Here is a 17,371-nt window from a genome sequence, read left to right on the forward strand (position 1 = left end):
TCAACACTTAGGCATTGTGGAAGTGTTGGGTCTGATATAGGAAGTGGCAGTTGTGCTACATAACTGTTTCTCCTGTGTGGAAAAACTGCAGCCAGTTGTCAGTGATGCTGCTAGAAATTTGTTCCTTATGGAAGGAATTGTCTGTTAGGAATGGGCTCAAATAACTGAGATAACTGGAAGAGGAGACAGCTCTCGGAGCTACTAGAAAAAGTATCCTTAGATGGGCAGAAATGTTGATTCTATCTTAAATCGATTGAAATATGGAATCTGAAATTGTAAGCAAACTTATTTTTATTTTTTTCTCTCTGGTTTTCTCCATGATATTTTTCCCGTATTATGAGCTATCGCTACCTTTGCTGGGCAGTGTATCCTCAGCTATCCAAATCAGCACTACTGGCCAGGTTTGGGATACCACAGAACTGTTAACTGGGCAGGCGAGACAATATTATTGCACCTCGTTGGCATTTAAGAAATCACTGACAACTGTTGCAGGAAACCTGAGCTTGCCAGGTACGTGGTGTAACCTCATGTAACATCTGCTGATCTCAGTGCGTTTGAGATGCTGCCTACTCCTCTTTCTGTGTGCTCCTAGGGAGTTCACATAATGGGGGGGGGAGGGAAAGCCCTGCAGCAGTCCGGTTTCTCTGATTCTAGGATGTATTGCACAATTTGAAATCCTCCACTCAAGACTTATTTTTCATGGTCAACTGGATATTCCTACGTGTGTATATATACACACACAAAATGTGAATCTCCCTCTCTTGGTACTTGACTTTGAGTCTTCTGTTCTGTGAACCGCTTTCACTTACCATCCACCTTTTACATATGTAGCAATTCAGTGCATTCCTGTCGGGACGTGTGGCACCGTCTTGCTTTTTGTGTGATGCTGATAATATATATAGCTACGAAAAATCACATAATGAAAGACCTTGGACTTGAGCAGCAAGTCAGTGTTGCTGGAGATCTGCCTGCAGCGAAAAGCAGGCAAGTGTTTTAAATGGTGCTTAGAGCTTGCAGCACCCAGAGATGTTAAATTACCATGTCAAGTGTTTTATGCATTGTTTTTTTTGTTTGTTTGTTGGCTTGTTTGGTTGTTTGTTTGGTTGCTTTTTTAAAGAGATAATTTTAAGCTGGATATCAGCAGTAGAAAGATAGAAGTCCTGGCCTCTCTTTTGTGTCATGGGGAGGTTAGGCCAAACTGCAAAACTCAGCCCATGTTCAGAGGGTTAACAGAGCAGCAGCAACACGAGGACTGCAGGTTTTCTTTATATGGGCAGCTAGACATTCCCCCCCAGAGCCCAGCCTTCTGCACAGCCTCCTGTGCATTAGAGCCAGGAGCGAGCTCGAATTTGCTGGTCTGTGATGAGCTTAAGAATTCACTTCTGCCATTTAACTTAACTCAGTTTTATCTCCAACTTCTGCTGTGAACTTGTGCCCGTTCATAACTGGTTACACCAACATTCCGTAAACTGTTCTAAGCTGAACTGGCATAAAATCCTGTGTGCGGAGGGTTGGGCCAGTTTGACCAGACTGACATCAGGTCACATCTCCATATGCCCTTTATGGAGATGTGCACATGGACATCTCCGTACGTGCATAAAGAATAGTGCATGTGTCCCCAGGTTGCATGCACGTGGTCTCTGTCCTGTTGTCCTCAGCGGTGGGAGGTGACACTTCAGCCCTGCTCCCAGGCCTTTCGCAAACCCTTACTGGGCAGGAGGGCTTCTGGCATGTCTAGATCTCTGTTTCTGCAGTCCTTGCCTGTCACCAATTCGATTGTCTGTCTCCAGCTTACTTATTGTCCTTTGTAATTGGCTTTTTGCTAATTCATTTGATTATCTCTCGGAATATAATAAATCAGAAAGATGAAGGTGACTTGGCATAATTATTCTCTGGTGGGTTAATGGGGCCCTTCAACAAGCACAGAGTGATTATAAACATTAAGTCCAATTAGGAACATGGATAACAACAGTTCTGGGGAGAGATACATTTCTGTATTTTCTGAACTGTGATGGATTTCCTCCCTTGCAGAGCTCAGTGTGTTTAGCTTTTCTGCATTTGTGTACCTCCTAGGAGGGAAAAATGCCCATAAATACTGGGCAATGTCCCCAGTACTGTAACAAAAAGGGTGCATTTTGACTTCTTTGACCGCTAGCCCTGGGGATTGCAATAGGATCTTCAGGAGGAGGGGGAGGAATATATCAACCTCTAGGGAAGTGAAATGGAAAAAATAAAATAAAAAGAATGAGGAATAGAGAAATTTGCAAGGCCAAAAAAAGCAAAGGCATTAGTAATGAAGGGCTCTGGAGGGAATGTGTAACAAGCAGCTGATTCACGAGCTCAGGAGACGGAAACTTACTCCAAAGCCCCCAGCTCAGGCAATCAAGGTTGGGTCTAGCAGATCAAGGGGGAGGTGGTAGCATGGGGTTTGGCTGGGGAGGTTTTGGAGAAGTCACAGTGCGTGAAGAAGAGAGTCAGAATTGTCTTTTAAATGCCGATGAAACACTACAGGGTTTATTAGTGACCTAGACAGCAGGAATAGCATGGGATCTGAGCCATATAGCCTATGTGGATTTACTGGCGAGCTCTGGAGCGAGGAGACGGATCACCAGGAAAAAACACACCATGCATAGGGGTGAGGGCAGAAGGTGGCTCCAGCTGTGTTCCTGCGATAGCAGATCGGAGTGCTTTGCTTTAGAGTCTAATTATTGTAGCATTTAATAGCAAACCTCTTAATGCAGCATGTAGAAGACTGGACTTCTCAGACTCTGAAAATCTGCAAGTCACTTTGCCTCTTCTTGTTTTATTGGGCCCAGCCATAAAATCATGCTGACTGGTATGTATTGCTGGCTTTTAAAGTGCTTGGATGTCTATGGGTAAAAAACACTAGACAGGAATATACTGAAAAATCTCCTCTGCACTTTATTTGCAGCGCTTACCAAGAAATGGGCTATAAAAGTGATTATGTACTTCAGATGATGGAACCTTTTATTGATGCAAAGGATTCAGTCAGACATAAAATATTGCAAAAAGTATAAATCTAAGTACCATGTGAGTCTTTGATGTAAATGAGACGAAAAGGGCAGGAATGGGAAATGCACAGGGTCATATTCTGATAGTTTTGCACAGAGCAGATGCTGCTGACAGTGAGGCAAGGCAGAGCTGTGAGATGGCAACTGATTTGCCTGCCAGGTATTTGCTGCCAAGAAAAATACTCTTTTCTCTGCCACGTTGACCATGCTGAGGACATGGCTCCAGTTGCTTGGTTAAACACTCCCCTGCATAGTTGGCTCATGTCATTCGTGCAGCAAGGAGTGATAAAGTGCTGGGAGCGTGATAGGTCTGCTCAAGGTCATGATCATAAAATTTGCTAAGTAAACTGTTAACAGTATGCATGAAGAGGGGTCCCAAGTTGGGCTTTGGGAGCTGAACCAACAGGCAGTGGGTCATTTTGGCAGGGAAGAGGCCAAGCTCTTAAGTAGTCTGCGAGAAATACGCCCATAGGCAAGGCCTCTTGCAAAAATAAGCCTGGGCTCCAAAGAAAATGACTGCGTGGTAGTGTGTCTAAAGCAGAGGCTGAGGCTGGGATCTGCCTGCCAGCTGCCTGTGGGGAGAAGGCATGAGGCAAGGTGGAGGGCTTGTGCCAAAGCCCTTTCTGGTTTTCTTTGGGAGGGGTGGATGTGCTGACCATGTTGTTGCAAAGAAGGGGCTGAGTCCTGGGTAGGAGAGGGAAGGATGAGAGGGTCTGTAGGTGTAGAGGAGCTGGGGTGGACAGGCTGTGGTCTGTAATCTAGGCTGGAGGTGAGCTGCCACATGCAGCTCCAAGGTAGATGAGCATTGTAAGGTTGTGCTGCTCTAAGACCACCCCAACAGGAATACTCTGCGACACGGTTTTAAAGGTTGAAGATGTACAAAGATGAAAGGTGCCCTCAGGGTAGGTGAGGAAGGGGCACAAACTCTCAGCTTGCACTCTGAGAAGAATTTAATAGCAGTGTAAGTCTCTGTGGTCAGGGCTCTTCTCTCTGCCGTGGGATTGACTTAGACCAGTGATGCAGGAAGCTACTGCAGAGCAGAAACAACCTAGTTAGATCTGAGCTACCAGTCAGAGCAAAACAGACACCTGAAAAGTCACTTAAAGACAAAGGAAGAGCAAGGCAAGGAATAGAAAGCAGAAAGGATAGAAAGCAACAGGTAGGTAGGTGGGAATTAAAGCAAAATGCTCAAGAAATGTTGCGTGTCAGGATCTGTCCCTGTAAGATATTTTTGCTTAGCTTGCTCACTGAAACCTTACTGCTACAGTGAAAATGAAATTCCCTCTCCATCAGTTCCTCTTGTAATTAGACAATTTGAAAGAATCCACCTGAAATCCCCAAACCACTTTGTACTCAGCCTGCTCTCCTCCCGGACTGGTAGCACCTCAGAAGGGTTTCAGGAGTTGGCTGGCTTTGCTGTGAGTTGTCTCTGGTTCATATTTAATCAGAACTTGGACAGGAGACACTGGGTCTGAGCCCAAACCACTAACACTCAGTTGAACATTACAGTTCAGAAGGCTGTGCTTAATCAGAGCTTGGGTACAGGTGGCTATATTTTTGCCAGTCTCCGGACTAATTATCTTTTATTAGTTGTCTTTGGTCTTGATGCCCTGTACCTAACTTGTTCTGCAGGAATGCAAATATGGTTTAGCTTGGCTGGAGCTCTCCTCTCCCCCTGAAATGTTTTGAGTTAATGCAAGTCAATCCCATTTTCCTTTTAATTTCCTGCATTACTTTGCAGCTCTGCCCTGCTTGACGCCCATGCTGCTGTGTCTATCTCAGCCCAGGAATGGCACATGTTGGCTAAAACTGCTCTGCCTATGTCCTGGCTTTGGAAGTGGAGCATCCCGCAGCCAAGAGAAGCTCTGGGTCTGCACAGGCTCCTCCAGCAGCATTACCCCCTGCACCACTGGGTAGTGGCTGGACTGTTTTCATAGGGACAGTTATTTAACTCTAAGTCCATGTGGGGTGTCTACAAAATAATAGTCTGAAATGAAGAGCTCTGGCTGTGTCCTATTTTTGGATCCTTGTGTGGTACAGGAAAGGGAAGAGGCTTTTATTCCCTGGGGAAAACCTATTCACTAATTTCAGACGTGATTCATTTTCCAACATGATAAACATTCTATGGGTTTTATGCTGTAATCACAGAGCTGAGAAGATACCTGGGATCTGGTCCAATGTCGCATTTTATCTTTGCATACTATCTCCACGTTGTCTGGGAACGCTCACTCTAGGAGCTATTTTGAGAGAGAGAGACTGCAGCTGCCAGCGCCCAGGGCTGTGCAGCGCTGTGCCCGGCCGCGGGGCTGGTGTGCACGGGCTGCTGCTTTCCCGGCACCTCCAGCCTGGAGCACATCACGGTTGGTTAGAGAGAAGGTTTAATTTGAGCTTGCGGTGAGCTAATTCTGTACTGTCTGGAGTTTTGGTTATGTCATGAGTTATGACACCGTTCATCCATCACTCTTCAAAGTACCACCAAAGTATTTTTCATCTTTTTCTATTCTTCATCTGGCAAGTCTTAAACTAGTGTGTGTATATATATATATATTTTTTTTTTTTTTTTTGTGCACACCACTTCCCAGGCTGGTTTGATTTCTTGGATCTTGGTGATGTTGCGTGAGGGTGCAGAATAGCAACTGTGTTCACAGTATCCAAAATAAAAGTGACACAGGCTGTTAATCAAGAGAAGTCAGCTGGGGTCAGAGAAGCATTTCCAGCCATTTTGCATAAGCAATATATGAGGTTTAAATCCTGCTGCTAAACAAGATTAAATGTGCCTGTGGCCTCTGCCACCACAGGAATTCTGACATTCCTGTGTGAAAATGCCGAATGTTTTTCTCTTGCCTTAACCTTGTGAAATGTGGCAGCCAAAGTCATTGGCCAGAAAGTGCTTGATTCATTTTATCCAGGGTCCAAACACACATGGCAGCCTGGACTTATCCCATGTAGTTTCAGCATCTGAAACTCCCGCTTTGTATCTAGTCAAGGAAGGGAGAGACAAGCACTTCCAGAGGACACTTCAATCACCCTAAGATTTAATTTTTCCCTGGTCAGCCCTGGTTTTCTTGAGGTGAGTCCCAGGGACTGTGGTCCAAAGCTAGGTGCCATAGCTTGGATCTTGGAGCTGAGCAGGATGAAAGCAGACCTACCTGTGGTGCTCAGCAGCCCCTGCACAGCATACAGGTGGAAACCAGAACCGAGATATATTAGCTGGAAGAGTAGCTTAAGATATTTTAGCTGGTCTAGAACTGGAGCTTCAGCCTGGGATATCATGTCCCTTAAGACAGAAATTCAAGAGGAAAAATATTGAAAGAAATGAAAAAGAATATATGGATTTTTAAAGTGTTATATATCATTGTCTCCTGCAGTCAGAAGTGTGTGTTTGTCATGCATGTCCACCCAATTGAAGGTGAATGCTCTGTGGGGTCTTTGGCATTGCAAGTTGGATTTTGAAAGCGGGCAATTATGTCTGCCTGAGGTTGTGCCTTGGTGGCAAAATACCAACAGCATCTGTGCAGTGATATGGACCTGTGGTGTGTGCGAGAGTGTGTGGCTGTGCATCAACCATATAGGAGAATTAAGTGCTTTCCTTGACGGTGTTACAGAGAAGTATCAAAGGCACAAAGCTGGTAGGAAATGCTGTTGGTTTTTACATGGAGGAGAGGCAAAAAGATGTCAGTGGCAAACAAATACCAGTGCAATTTACTGACTCTGCTGTAGAGCTCATGGGAGAATATTGTTATCTAAAAAAAATAATAAAATAATTTAAAAAAATGTTTTAGACAAGCTCTACTGAGCAATGGCTATAGAGGCTTTGGGCTGTTCCTTCAGTGCAGGGGGAGGCTGGTTTTCCCATCACTGCTTTTTTGGGGTAGCAAGGAAAGAGGAGGCTGGCTGTAATGCAGGTCACCAAGGGATGACCAGCCAGAATGGCTTAGAGAAAACACCAAAAACCAGCAAAACCTTCCAAGCCTCTGTCTTCTGGAATCACAGTGATAAAACACTGCTTTGGGCTGTTGGGACAGTCAGAAGTATGTGGGTCACGTGCCCCAAACTGTTTCTTCCTAGAGGAGCGTATTGCAATGTGGTGCTTAGAGCCATTGGGCTGGACCAGGGTAGAGGTTCACTGGATGTACCTTTGTATCTCTCTCTCCAGTGCTACCAAAGCATATGTTTTTGAGCAGAGCCCATTTGAATATTTCTCTCCCCTCCTTCAGTGTTTCCCTTGGCACTTCTGCTACTGATCACAGCTATATCTTGTTTGACCAAGTCATTCCTTGCCTGCTTTCTTTAGCTCTCTTCTCTTAGCCGAGTCATAAATCTGGATTTGTAGCTGATATTGTTCCCAGGGAAGCAGACAAGGAAAGTGCAGACAGAGGGTTATGACTTCCCTGAGGGATGCGGTTGAGAGGAAGAATTGGCCTATCAAGGGCAAAGCAGTAGTCTAAAATAATGGACAAGTGAACTGATTTGGAAGGAAATCACACCTGTTTAAGTACTGTCTTCATGGGAAAGCCTTTTAATCTCTGCATTTCCCCCCTCAGACCTCAGGCTGGTTTTCGGATTTGAATCATGTCAGCTGTTTCATCATTTCTATTGTTTGTTGATTTGTTTTTTCTGAGATCTTTTTCTTTTACCAAGTTGTTTATGAGACTGAATGACAAAAAGTGATGCCCCAGGGACTGTCCCCACCTGGGAGCTAAGTGGCTGCACAAACAGGTCAGAGTGCTCTCAGAAATCCCACAGAGCCAGTGCAATGGCTTGAGAAAAACAAAAGCAAGCAGCATGAATTTCTCGTGCACCATCTGCATTTGCCTTGTTTGGGATCAGGGATGCTATTTAGCTCCCATTTGCTGTGGTGTTGGTGAGGAGCAGCTTTAGGGGGCAGTGGGGTAGCATTGCTGTTTCCAACTGCTACAACCTCCTCTAGGGTTATCTCTGCCCCACTCTGGGTGTTCATTTTAGACAAAGGCTAGGTAAGGGAGCTCTGGAGGGGAAATAAGGGAGTTCGATCACAGTAAAAGGCTATTTGCATGCTTTTAAACAAATATTGAAAAAACCTTCCAATGTAGCTTATTGCAAGATAATAATTCCACGTTGCATTTGGCTTTCATTTGCATGCATGAATGTATCATGTTCAATAGCGAAGGATCTCTAGGCATGGGGAGTATCTTGAGCATGGGAGAGCTTCATCTCTCACCCTGCCACAATGTCCTTTGCCACCGTGAGCAAGTCGCAGTGCTGCCCTTCCCCACCTGGGCACACACCGGCTTCCTTTCTCCTCCTCTCCAATTATGAATTCTCTTAGGGCAGCTGCTGTCACCATCTCAGTCTAATTGAGCAGTGCCTGAACACAATGATGCCTCACGACTCTATTGTTATACAAATTCCCATAATACATGCTTTTATGCACATTATTGGACTCCTATCATCTGTTTGGGATAGATAAACTCTAGACCAGTGAGACTGTCTTAGCTAAGTTCATATATTGAGCATGTAGTAAAGCCATGATTAGCACGGACCAGTTCTGCTGTGTAGCCCTGTGCAGTAACTACTGTATCTTCCACTGCAGGAATAAAATAGTTAGGAGGAAGAGGACGGTTAAATCTGCTTGATGAATCCTTCAAAATCTTTGGGCTTGATGCTATTTACTAAAAGGATCTTTTGACGCTTCTTGCAGCTGTAGAAACATTTATGCGCTGTACGGGGGCTGTGCTGTCAGCAGCAGAGCGGTCTGAGTCTATGAAATGAAACCTGGCAGCAGCTTTAAAGACTGTTTAGCATTCAAGATCGCAGGGAACAGCCATTGCAAACAACCTCTGAGCTAGTGTCCCAAAGCAGCAGCGAGAGGAGTCCCAGACCTCTCTGCTGGGGAGTGGGCCTTGAATCTTTCCTCCCTGCACATGGTGGGTATGTGCTAAAGAAATCTATCCTGCAGCTTGATGAAGAATTTAATAGATTTTATGTATAGGCTAGATTTACCACAGACATAAACAAATGCATCTCCTTTAGCTCCAGTTGCACTGAGTGATGTTTTTGTCCCTTTTCCTTTAAATAAATGTGAATCATGATTCATGGTCCTCAAGCAGCAAGCTGGGCTCTGGTGTGGCTGCAGGGATTCCTTCCATTGCCCCTCCACAGTAGGTGACAGTCTCTTACCTGAAAAAGACCTGCAAACCCTGTTTCCCTAAAACTCTAGAGCTTCAGAAATGTTGGAGATGGGAAACTGTCATGCTTCAGCAGCTGAGAAGTTGAAGGAGTCTCTGGATATATGCAAAAAGCAAGCAATGCAAATTCAGAAATCTAAGTTGGCAAACTCTTACGGAGTTGCAGATCAAACCCATTACCGGAGGGCTGTTTATTAGCTATCGCATTTCGATAATTATTATCATCATATATTAAAGCCTTTGGTTAATTTCAATTTTTCCCCCCACAAATGAGGAAGACTTGGTGCATTAAGGTCTGATCTAGTGGCAAACAGCAGCTGTACAGAATTTAGATGGAAAATGGGTTGATGTTAGGCAAAGCACTTGCGTAGGCTAGGAGCCCTAAGGAGAGAAGAGATTCAGCATTCCTTCATACCCTGCAGTGGGGACGAGCACCAAGCCTCGCTATCAGCCACCTCAAGCTACCGGCTGCTCATCTCGCCTTGATTTCAAGGAGGAAAAGCTTTTCCAGTACCAAGAAGTGGCTTCCAAACTGTGGACTCAAAGTGGACTCTGACATCCCAGTAAGGGGGCTGCAAATCTGCCTGGTGCTTACAGCACATAGTGATCTGTGACAAGTTCTGAGGGTAGCTCTCGGGTCAAAAGTATTTGGGAAATCATTGCTCTCTATCTTTATATAAGAGCCACAACCAATTCGGTGCTATGAGTGAGGCTGGGACTAATCCAGAGTGCAGTATCTAGTAGTTTTCATGACTTACGGTATGTTTGTAAACCCATGGGAGCAATTACTTTTGCCCAAAAATTTATATGATGAGTTTTTCTTTGTCGTAGTGAATTATCCATGAGCAATTCAAAATTTGATGACACTTGTATATAATTTGAAGTAGTTCACAAAATAATTTCTGGTTTGTAAACTGGAGCGAACAGTGCAGGGGCACATATGCAAAACCTGAGCTTGGATCCCCGTTGGTTAGCGCTGGCTGGCATTGCAGAGACAGCCTGCTTTTTGTGCGGTTTGGAGCATGACCAGTTCAAACTTTTCACAGCAAAGAGTTTTCTAGAGCAGCTTTAAAATGAATGTCAAAAGATCCTTAGCTGATACGCAAATAAAGGAATTATCTCTCATAGGAAAGACTCTTTTTTTCCCTACTGAAGAACTGAAACTTGTTTTGCTGTTTAGAACAGTCACATCTCCAAAAACTGCATGTGTTATTTGGCAAGTGCTGTCCAAATCTGATAACCTTGGCAATCTGTTGCTTTGAAATTCTCTGTTTTATAAGATGGCGTTTGCAGAGTTGCTGTTGAAATACCAGCTGAAGGAAGTAACAGTCTCATCATTCCACTGCCCAATAAAACATATCAATGAAAGGAGGAAAACAGCTGGCAGACGGAGTTGAAATCTGCTTACAGCCAGGCTCCTGAGCCCATCCTCCCTGCCTCCTAGAGAAGCTGTTCAAAGTATGAGGGATTTTGAACGGGGTTAGCTGGGAACTGGGAACATGATCTTTGGATCTGCCTAGTGAACCCTTTCACGGCAACTTTGTCCCGGCTGGTGGGGATACCTGTGTGATGAAGCTGGCCATGCAAGCTGCAGTGAGTTATATCTGGAGCTGTAGGACCAGAGCATCAGCAGAGTCTGCATATTCAACAGCCTCAGCTAAGAATGGCCTTTGCTGTCTCTTCTCCAGCATTGGAGTCCGTTGAGAGCAGAGGAGAGCGGGACACTGTCATGCTGCAGAAAGCTGGTTGTGCGTTTGAGCAGTTTGTCTCTGGACTTGTTTGTAGCTCTCCTGCTCTTCACAGCCATACGATATCAGCAGTATCTGCTCTGCTGAGAGCTGGGGTGAGATTCACCCCATCTAATCCAGCCATGTAAAGCCAGATTGGCATGTAAATGGGACAGCTGGGGTACTCTGGAGCCAGTGAAGAGAGGCTGGCGCTCTCCCTCTGGATATCTAACTCAGGGTTGGGTGGCTCACCCTACACACTGGAGGACCAGTGCAGACTGGACACTCCTTTTGAGGTGGTAGAAAAAATGCTGGAAATGATACCTTATAAATGTGGTCATTGCCTCAGAGCTGTTTGGTATATTGGTAGCTAACACTCCTGAAAGACCACCAGACATCAGCACTGAGACCACTGTCTCCTGTTCCTGCTATCCCCAGTAAATAATCTTCTAGTGACCAAGTGATGTGTACTGATTAACATGTACTTGCTCTTTTCAGTCTTAATTTCTTTACAGACTAGGTAAAGGCTTAAGCCCCTGGGTTCATTTTTGGACTGAGTGCTGGACCCAGCACAGGTGAAGCGTCCGTGCCAGGCTCTCGCCCAAAGGCTTCCCCTGCACACAGCAGTGTTCCTGACAAAGCAGGCTCGAGCACTGCGAGACCTCGCTGGCTTGTGGTTTACTCTCCTGTTCGGTCCCTTGTGCTGGTTCTGCACCCCATAATGAAAACCAGCCCTCTAAAGTCCCCCATTGCTTGGTGCAAATGTTCATGGTGATGGAGAATCTTTTGTGGGGGAGTGTAGGTCTGTGTTGAGGAAGATTTCACTGCTCTTTACGGTAGCCCAAAACCTGGTATCAGCTGTAGAAGGAACTATCGGTAAAGAAATGCTCCAGGCACCCTCTGCTTATGTTACTCGTGCCTGCTGTATCCCACTGCTCTGACCGTGGCTGCTCGAAGTCAGCATCAGTGGAAATCCTGACTCCATTGTATCTGCCTGCTGCTGCTGCGTGGCTATTTATCTCCCCACGTCTGTTACTGAGGTTTAAGAACTTGGTTTGTTTAGTCCCTGAGTCTGCCCTCAACTGTGACGATGCCAAGGATTTTTCTGCAGTTTGTAAAATTGCCCATTCATATAAATGCATCTGAATTGTTTCCATGGGAACGGGGCACTCGGTTTGCTCCACACGGGGAAACACGATTTGCATTTGTGAATAAATATGAAACCTTGCTACCTGGAAGAGCCTGGGCTGGAAAAGGAGCGACTGCTAAGAAATAGCGTGTGAGGGGCAAGTGCAAGACCTGTGTCAGTGCAGCCAGCAGAAAGGCCGATGTTTGGGCGAGAAGAGGCTCAGACCTAAGCTCGGTCTGAGCCCTTGGGTGTAGCATGCTTGGAGCTGGACTCTTGACAATTTGAGAAGATTTGGACTTTTCATTTTCTCACTGTGAGATTCAGCAAGGTGTCACAGGTCTTATTGTCACCACAGTGTGAATTGGTGTGATGTGTTGTAAAAGGCTGGTCTTCCATGTTGAGGACACAAGGGTCTGAGGTGGAGGTTTTTCAATTATTTGGAAGCTCATAAAACCAGTCTGTGACTCAAGAGAGAGCATGCTTTTGCAGCAGGTCTGGAGGAAAAAAGGACATGATGTCCTTTTAGTATGGAGCAAGGCAGGTGAGGAGCTTCCCTTGGAGCTGGAGCCCACACTGGGAATGGGAACAATTTTTAAAGTATCTTGCTTAAGCTTTATGTTGGAGAGAATTAAACATAGCAATGAATCCTTCTGGGAGGTCTTGTATTTTCTTGAGAGTATAGTGTCCATAGGAGGGTACAGAAGCATTTAAATTCAGGTGTCTTCATCCACACACCAACCAGGCAGCTGACCAGTTGGCTCCCGGTCCCCTTTGCAGCCAACTGCATCTGTGACCTGGGAGAGTTGCAACTACTCAGGTAATCTTGCTGTGAAGACAAGCTGAGAGATTAATTTTGTAAACTAATTTTTGCTTGCAAGTGTTTAACCATAACCTTAATGAATCGCAAAGCAGCCAATAAGAATGGCATTAACTTTGGGGGGTTTTGTTTGTTTAGTTGGGTGTTTTGTGGGTTTTTTGGGTAAACAGAACATTAGTATGTCCCAGAGTTAACACTCAGTTAACACTGGCAGTCAGGAGTCATGCCTATGTAGAGCTCTGCGGTGGGAAGCTTAATATGCAGTTTAGCTGTGATCTTTACAGTCCCCTTGGGATTAGTGGAATTAGAAAGACAGTTGTAAATATAAATTAAAAGCCAGCTGTAAATGTACAGGACCAGCTCTATTCCTGCTGTATCTCTGGGGTCTTGATGGAGACACACCAGGGATTAGCTTTCCCTTTCTAGCTTATTTCTGTACTCTCAGAGGATGGGCCTGTGAAACCGCTTTGGAGTTGTCAAATTGACTGGAATTCTCACACCTTTTCACTGTCACTTCACGTGGTTTTATCTTCCTAGCAGATGACTCACTCCAACAGTTAAAAGTTGTGGTAGCTCCAGGGCACCCAGTTCTGTATGTCAGGGAGAGTTGTAAACCCTGCGTGGCAAGGCTGCAGCCACCTCGGAAAAATGCCTTGAGAGTACTGGTCACCAAGCATGGGACCCTTATTTTATGCTAACTTTTTAGGACACTGTCTTCCTCATATCGTTAACTATGTCCTTGGCCTCCTTCTCTGACTGTCTCCTGTTTTCTCCATTTTAAACTTTTTCTCTCTCAACTCAATAATTTTTGTACCTTAGCTCTGTCTCAGCCTCGCTGCTTGCCCTGCCACTGGGTCTGTCTGAGCCTGCATCAAACCCATGGTGCCTGATAACATCTGAGACAAGTCCGCTATCCCTATGCCCGGTTCTCAATCAGACGTACGTGAAGTGATATTTTTCTGGCTTTACTGATTCCACGGAGTGTTAAACTCGGAGATGAGGAGTAAAAACAGAGCTGAGGAATAAAGCACACGATAGGACATCTGTTACCTAACATCCATGTTAAAACAAGATAAATGGTTGCATACTATAACTCTTTGCTGCTTTTAATGAAATCTCTGATTTTTCCAAAGGGGATGCTTATTTAAGCAGGAGAGGCATGTAGAGGAGTGCGCCATGGTACGTTTAGGCAGCAGAGGCCAGCAGAGGGATCCCCTGGTCTGCTGCTTTCCTTCTGTGGGTTATTGTTGCTTTGTTGAGAAATTCCAGGTATGACACAAGTAAAAATGCAAAGCGATGGGACAGCATCCGTTGTCCGCTGGTGCATCCCGGCTATTGGAAGCACTCTGCAGATCGTGTTCCCTGTCTGTCCTAACCACCACTCCCTTGGTGCTCGGTGTGTTTGTGCTTGCTGACTTTTACCAGCAGGTCAAGCTGGGATTGATTTACCAGAAGGAGGGAAAGGCTCTCAAAGTCAGAGTGTCTATATCCTTGACCCCGTTAGAGCTGGTGCGGTGCCCACATGCCACGGATACCATGCAAGTATGGAGAGTGAGGATCATTTCAGGAAAACAGAGTTTTATTTTCCATTTCTTCTCAACACAGAAGAATTACAGTAACATGAGTCCTTCCGAGTGACAGTACAGCCCTCTTCTGTGCTTGTGGGCTGGGTACCAAGTTCCTGCTCTGGAGCTGTGTAAGGGCTGGAAATAGCGGGTGAAGGCACGAACTGTTCCCTCGGCTCTTCGTCTGCATCACAATTTTTGCAAAGGTCAGCACCGCGGTACCAACCCAATTCCTGTTCTCTCAGCTGAGATTGTCGCCAATGGCTTAGCAGGTGAAGCAGCACCGAGACTCCTCGGAGCCACCAGCTCGCATCCTAGCAGGGCTGACTCACCAGTGTTATTTGAAGCTGTATTCTGCTGTTTTCCCTTTGAGTTGTCTTTCAGACGAGAACTTGTACATGCTCCTTTCTCCTCGTCTGTGGTTACAGAATGACCAAGCGCGTTGCGCAGCGTGCAGCGGTGGGGTCATGCTGGCACACGTGGTGGCACGCAGGCACCGCCTGTGTACCGCGCGGCACTCGGATGTTGGCTTTCCTGTTGTGTGCCGCCCTGGGCGTGCTGCGCTTTTATGATCACAAGGGCGAAGGATTTGCTTTGGTGTAAGGGGTGCCTTGAGAACCAGCTGAATGTCATGGCTCTGTGATGTTTAACTCCTGGTGAGAGAAGGTCTCTGCTGCACTCCTCAGTGCCACGTATCCCCGAGTCCTGACCCCGACACCACCTCACTTCTCGGCCTTCCTCGCCCTAGGAGCTGGCTACAGCTCAGAGACACTGAACTGCTTTTCTTCTCCAAGGATGCTATTTTTCACCAATTTTCATAATTTTCTCCCTCTTCCTTTTTTATCTGTTTTCTCCTGATGTCCCTTGTACCCATGAGTAGAGGTCTGGACAGCAGCTGCCTAAGCCAGTGCTGCTGAAGCCAGCTTCTGCTGCACATAGCCTTGCATTTGCCTTCTTTGCCTTTGAGACATAACAACGCTGAATTTTTTACGTCGTTTACACCCATTTCAAGACAGCCATCTCGGAGAGAGTTTTGTAAAATGGCTCCACAAATCATGATCACTATTAACCAAATGCTGTTTTCCTTTTGCAGCAGCATGGCTGTTTCAGGAATGGCATGCAAACCCCTGAAATTTCTCTTGAAAAGCCATCATCAAACAGTCTGTCTCACCCTGACATCCTGAAGACCACAGGCTGCTTAACATTTGATGCGTTTTGGCACCCTGACTAGTTTGTGGCCATTTTTTGGTGTGTTATTTAAGATGCGTTTTGGCAATGTGACTAGTTTGTGGCTGTTTTTCTGTGTGTTATTTGAACTTGCATGAAAATACATGTGATCTATTACCAGCAAAGCCCAGCGACAGACCAATAGCACAATTTATTACCTCCTAGAACGAGAAAACAGCTTCTGTCTCTATAAGGGCTTATCTCCCATCCAGTATCTTGAATTCTTCTATCTAATAATAATTAAACATGTCTTTGAGAGGATCTTTTCTTTTATCTTAAAACTTGTGGGTTTTAAGCCCTGGAGGATAGTTTAATACTTAAAGCAAAAGCTGCACAGCTCTTAGACCACTAGGTCTGTGTTATTCAGAAGAGGTAATCTTTAAACATTAGGGCATGTTTTCAGGGTTCTCTGTAATAGAAGCACATTATTTTTGGGAGCAGAGAATTACCTAGCTGTCTAAATTATTTTTTAATTCATCTATATAAGGTAAAAAGGTAATCTGGGCCATCACTAGATTAGGACGCCTTTAAAATCTTGTAGGTCCAACTAAACTGCATGTAACTACACATAGTAAATGATTTGACATGGGTCTTTGCAGCAGCTTCTTCAGATTTCAGAACAGCTGAGGTTTTACTTCTTCATTTTTCTTCTGTAGCTACACAGAGGCTTTGAGTCACTTTATCAATGACTGTTGCAGCAATCTGCTCTTGGTAGCATGAAAAAAAAAAAATGCCACAGTGGAATTTCTTAGCTGTTTTTAAAACTGCAGGCCAGATTTTCAAAAGCAAATGCTTTTGTGCTTGCTGAATAGGGCAGAGGCAGGTGGGTCGGCAGCGATGCAGCCCTGTGAAGGATGCTGTATGGTGGGCCAGGGTGTGGCCCTGCTGCCGTGTTTGGGGGGAATTTGGCCTATTTTGCCCTGCTCTGCTGGTGAAGTGCTTTCCTGACTGTAGGAATGTTTCTGTTGAGCAATGCAGAGCTGCTGCTGGGATGAATAATTCATAGAGTAATCAGCCATGGCAGAAACTTTCAACACTCAATCAGATTTTTTTTTTTTTTTTTTTTTTTAAAAATTCAGGCTATTGCTGACCTAATTTATCTAGAGGATGAACTTAGCTGATCTGGACAGGCAGGGATTAATTTAATATTAGAAACTGCAGGGAACGATGTGATAATGAAATATGAAACCCTTTTACCTCTTGATCCTGCTTCCTTTCCCAGCGAGGGTGCGTCCTGTGCTAGCTGTCCCCGTCAGCCCTCTGGCACCAGGTCGAACACGTGGCTCGGTACCTGGAGTGTTGGACCGGGACTCGGGGCTTTGGATCACATTTCAGCTTTGCCACTGCCCTTTTGAGTGAATTTGGAAAAGTTGCTTCGCTTTTCTGTGCCGATGCCACCGACCGCTGTGGATTGCTTTGATGGGTGGAAAACACGACAGCAAAAGTTTGCTCTGCGAGCGCGTGCAGAGACCTCTGCAGTCAGGTTATGCTCATCTGCTCTGGTTGTGGAGATGTCTTCAGTGTTGGCAGTGTAATGGGACTCTCATTTGAGAAAATATTTACAGTGGTTTTATTATTCTTTGTGCCACCACTGGTGTTTTCAGGTGTCTGGATTTCTTTTCTTCCCCTGGTAGACTGGAATATGGCAAAGCACGGCCCGTTTTCGGAGCGGGAGGAGGATCAGGACAAAGATGACCAAGGAAACCT

General features: G+C 45.4%; 1 long non-coding RNA gene across 1 annotated transcript in view; it reads left to right on the forward strand.

Annotated features, from left to right (window-relative positions):
- Positions 1-14,357, forward strand: part of LOC142417833 (uncharacterized) — a 50,450-nt gene extending 36,093 nt beyond the window's left edge. Inside the window, exon 3 of the long non-coding RNA XR_012778139.1 lies at positions 14,301-14,357. This is a non-coding gene — a long non-coding RNA (uncharacterized LOC142417833). The remainder of the gene's footprint in view (positions 1-14,300) is intronic.
- The last annotated feature ends 3,014 nt before the right edge of the window (positions 14,358-17,371 follow it).

The sequence above is a fragment of the Mycteria americana genome, chromosome 16, assembly GCF_035582795.1.
Source record: "Mycteria americana isolate JAX WOST 10 ecotype Jacksonville Zoo and Gardens chromosome 16, USCA_MyAme_1.0, whole genome shotgun sequence".
In the NCBI taxonomy this organism is placed as follows: Eukaryota; Metazoa; Chordata; class Aves; order Ciconiiformes; family Ciconiidae; genus Mycteria; species Mycteria americana.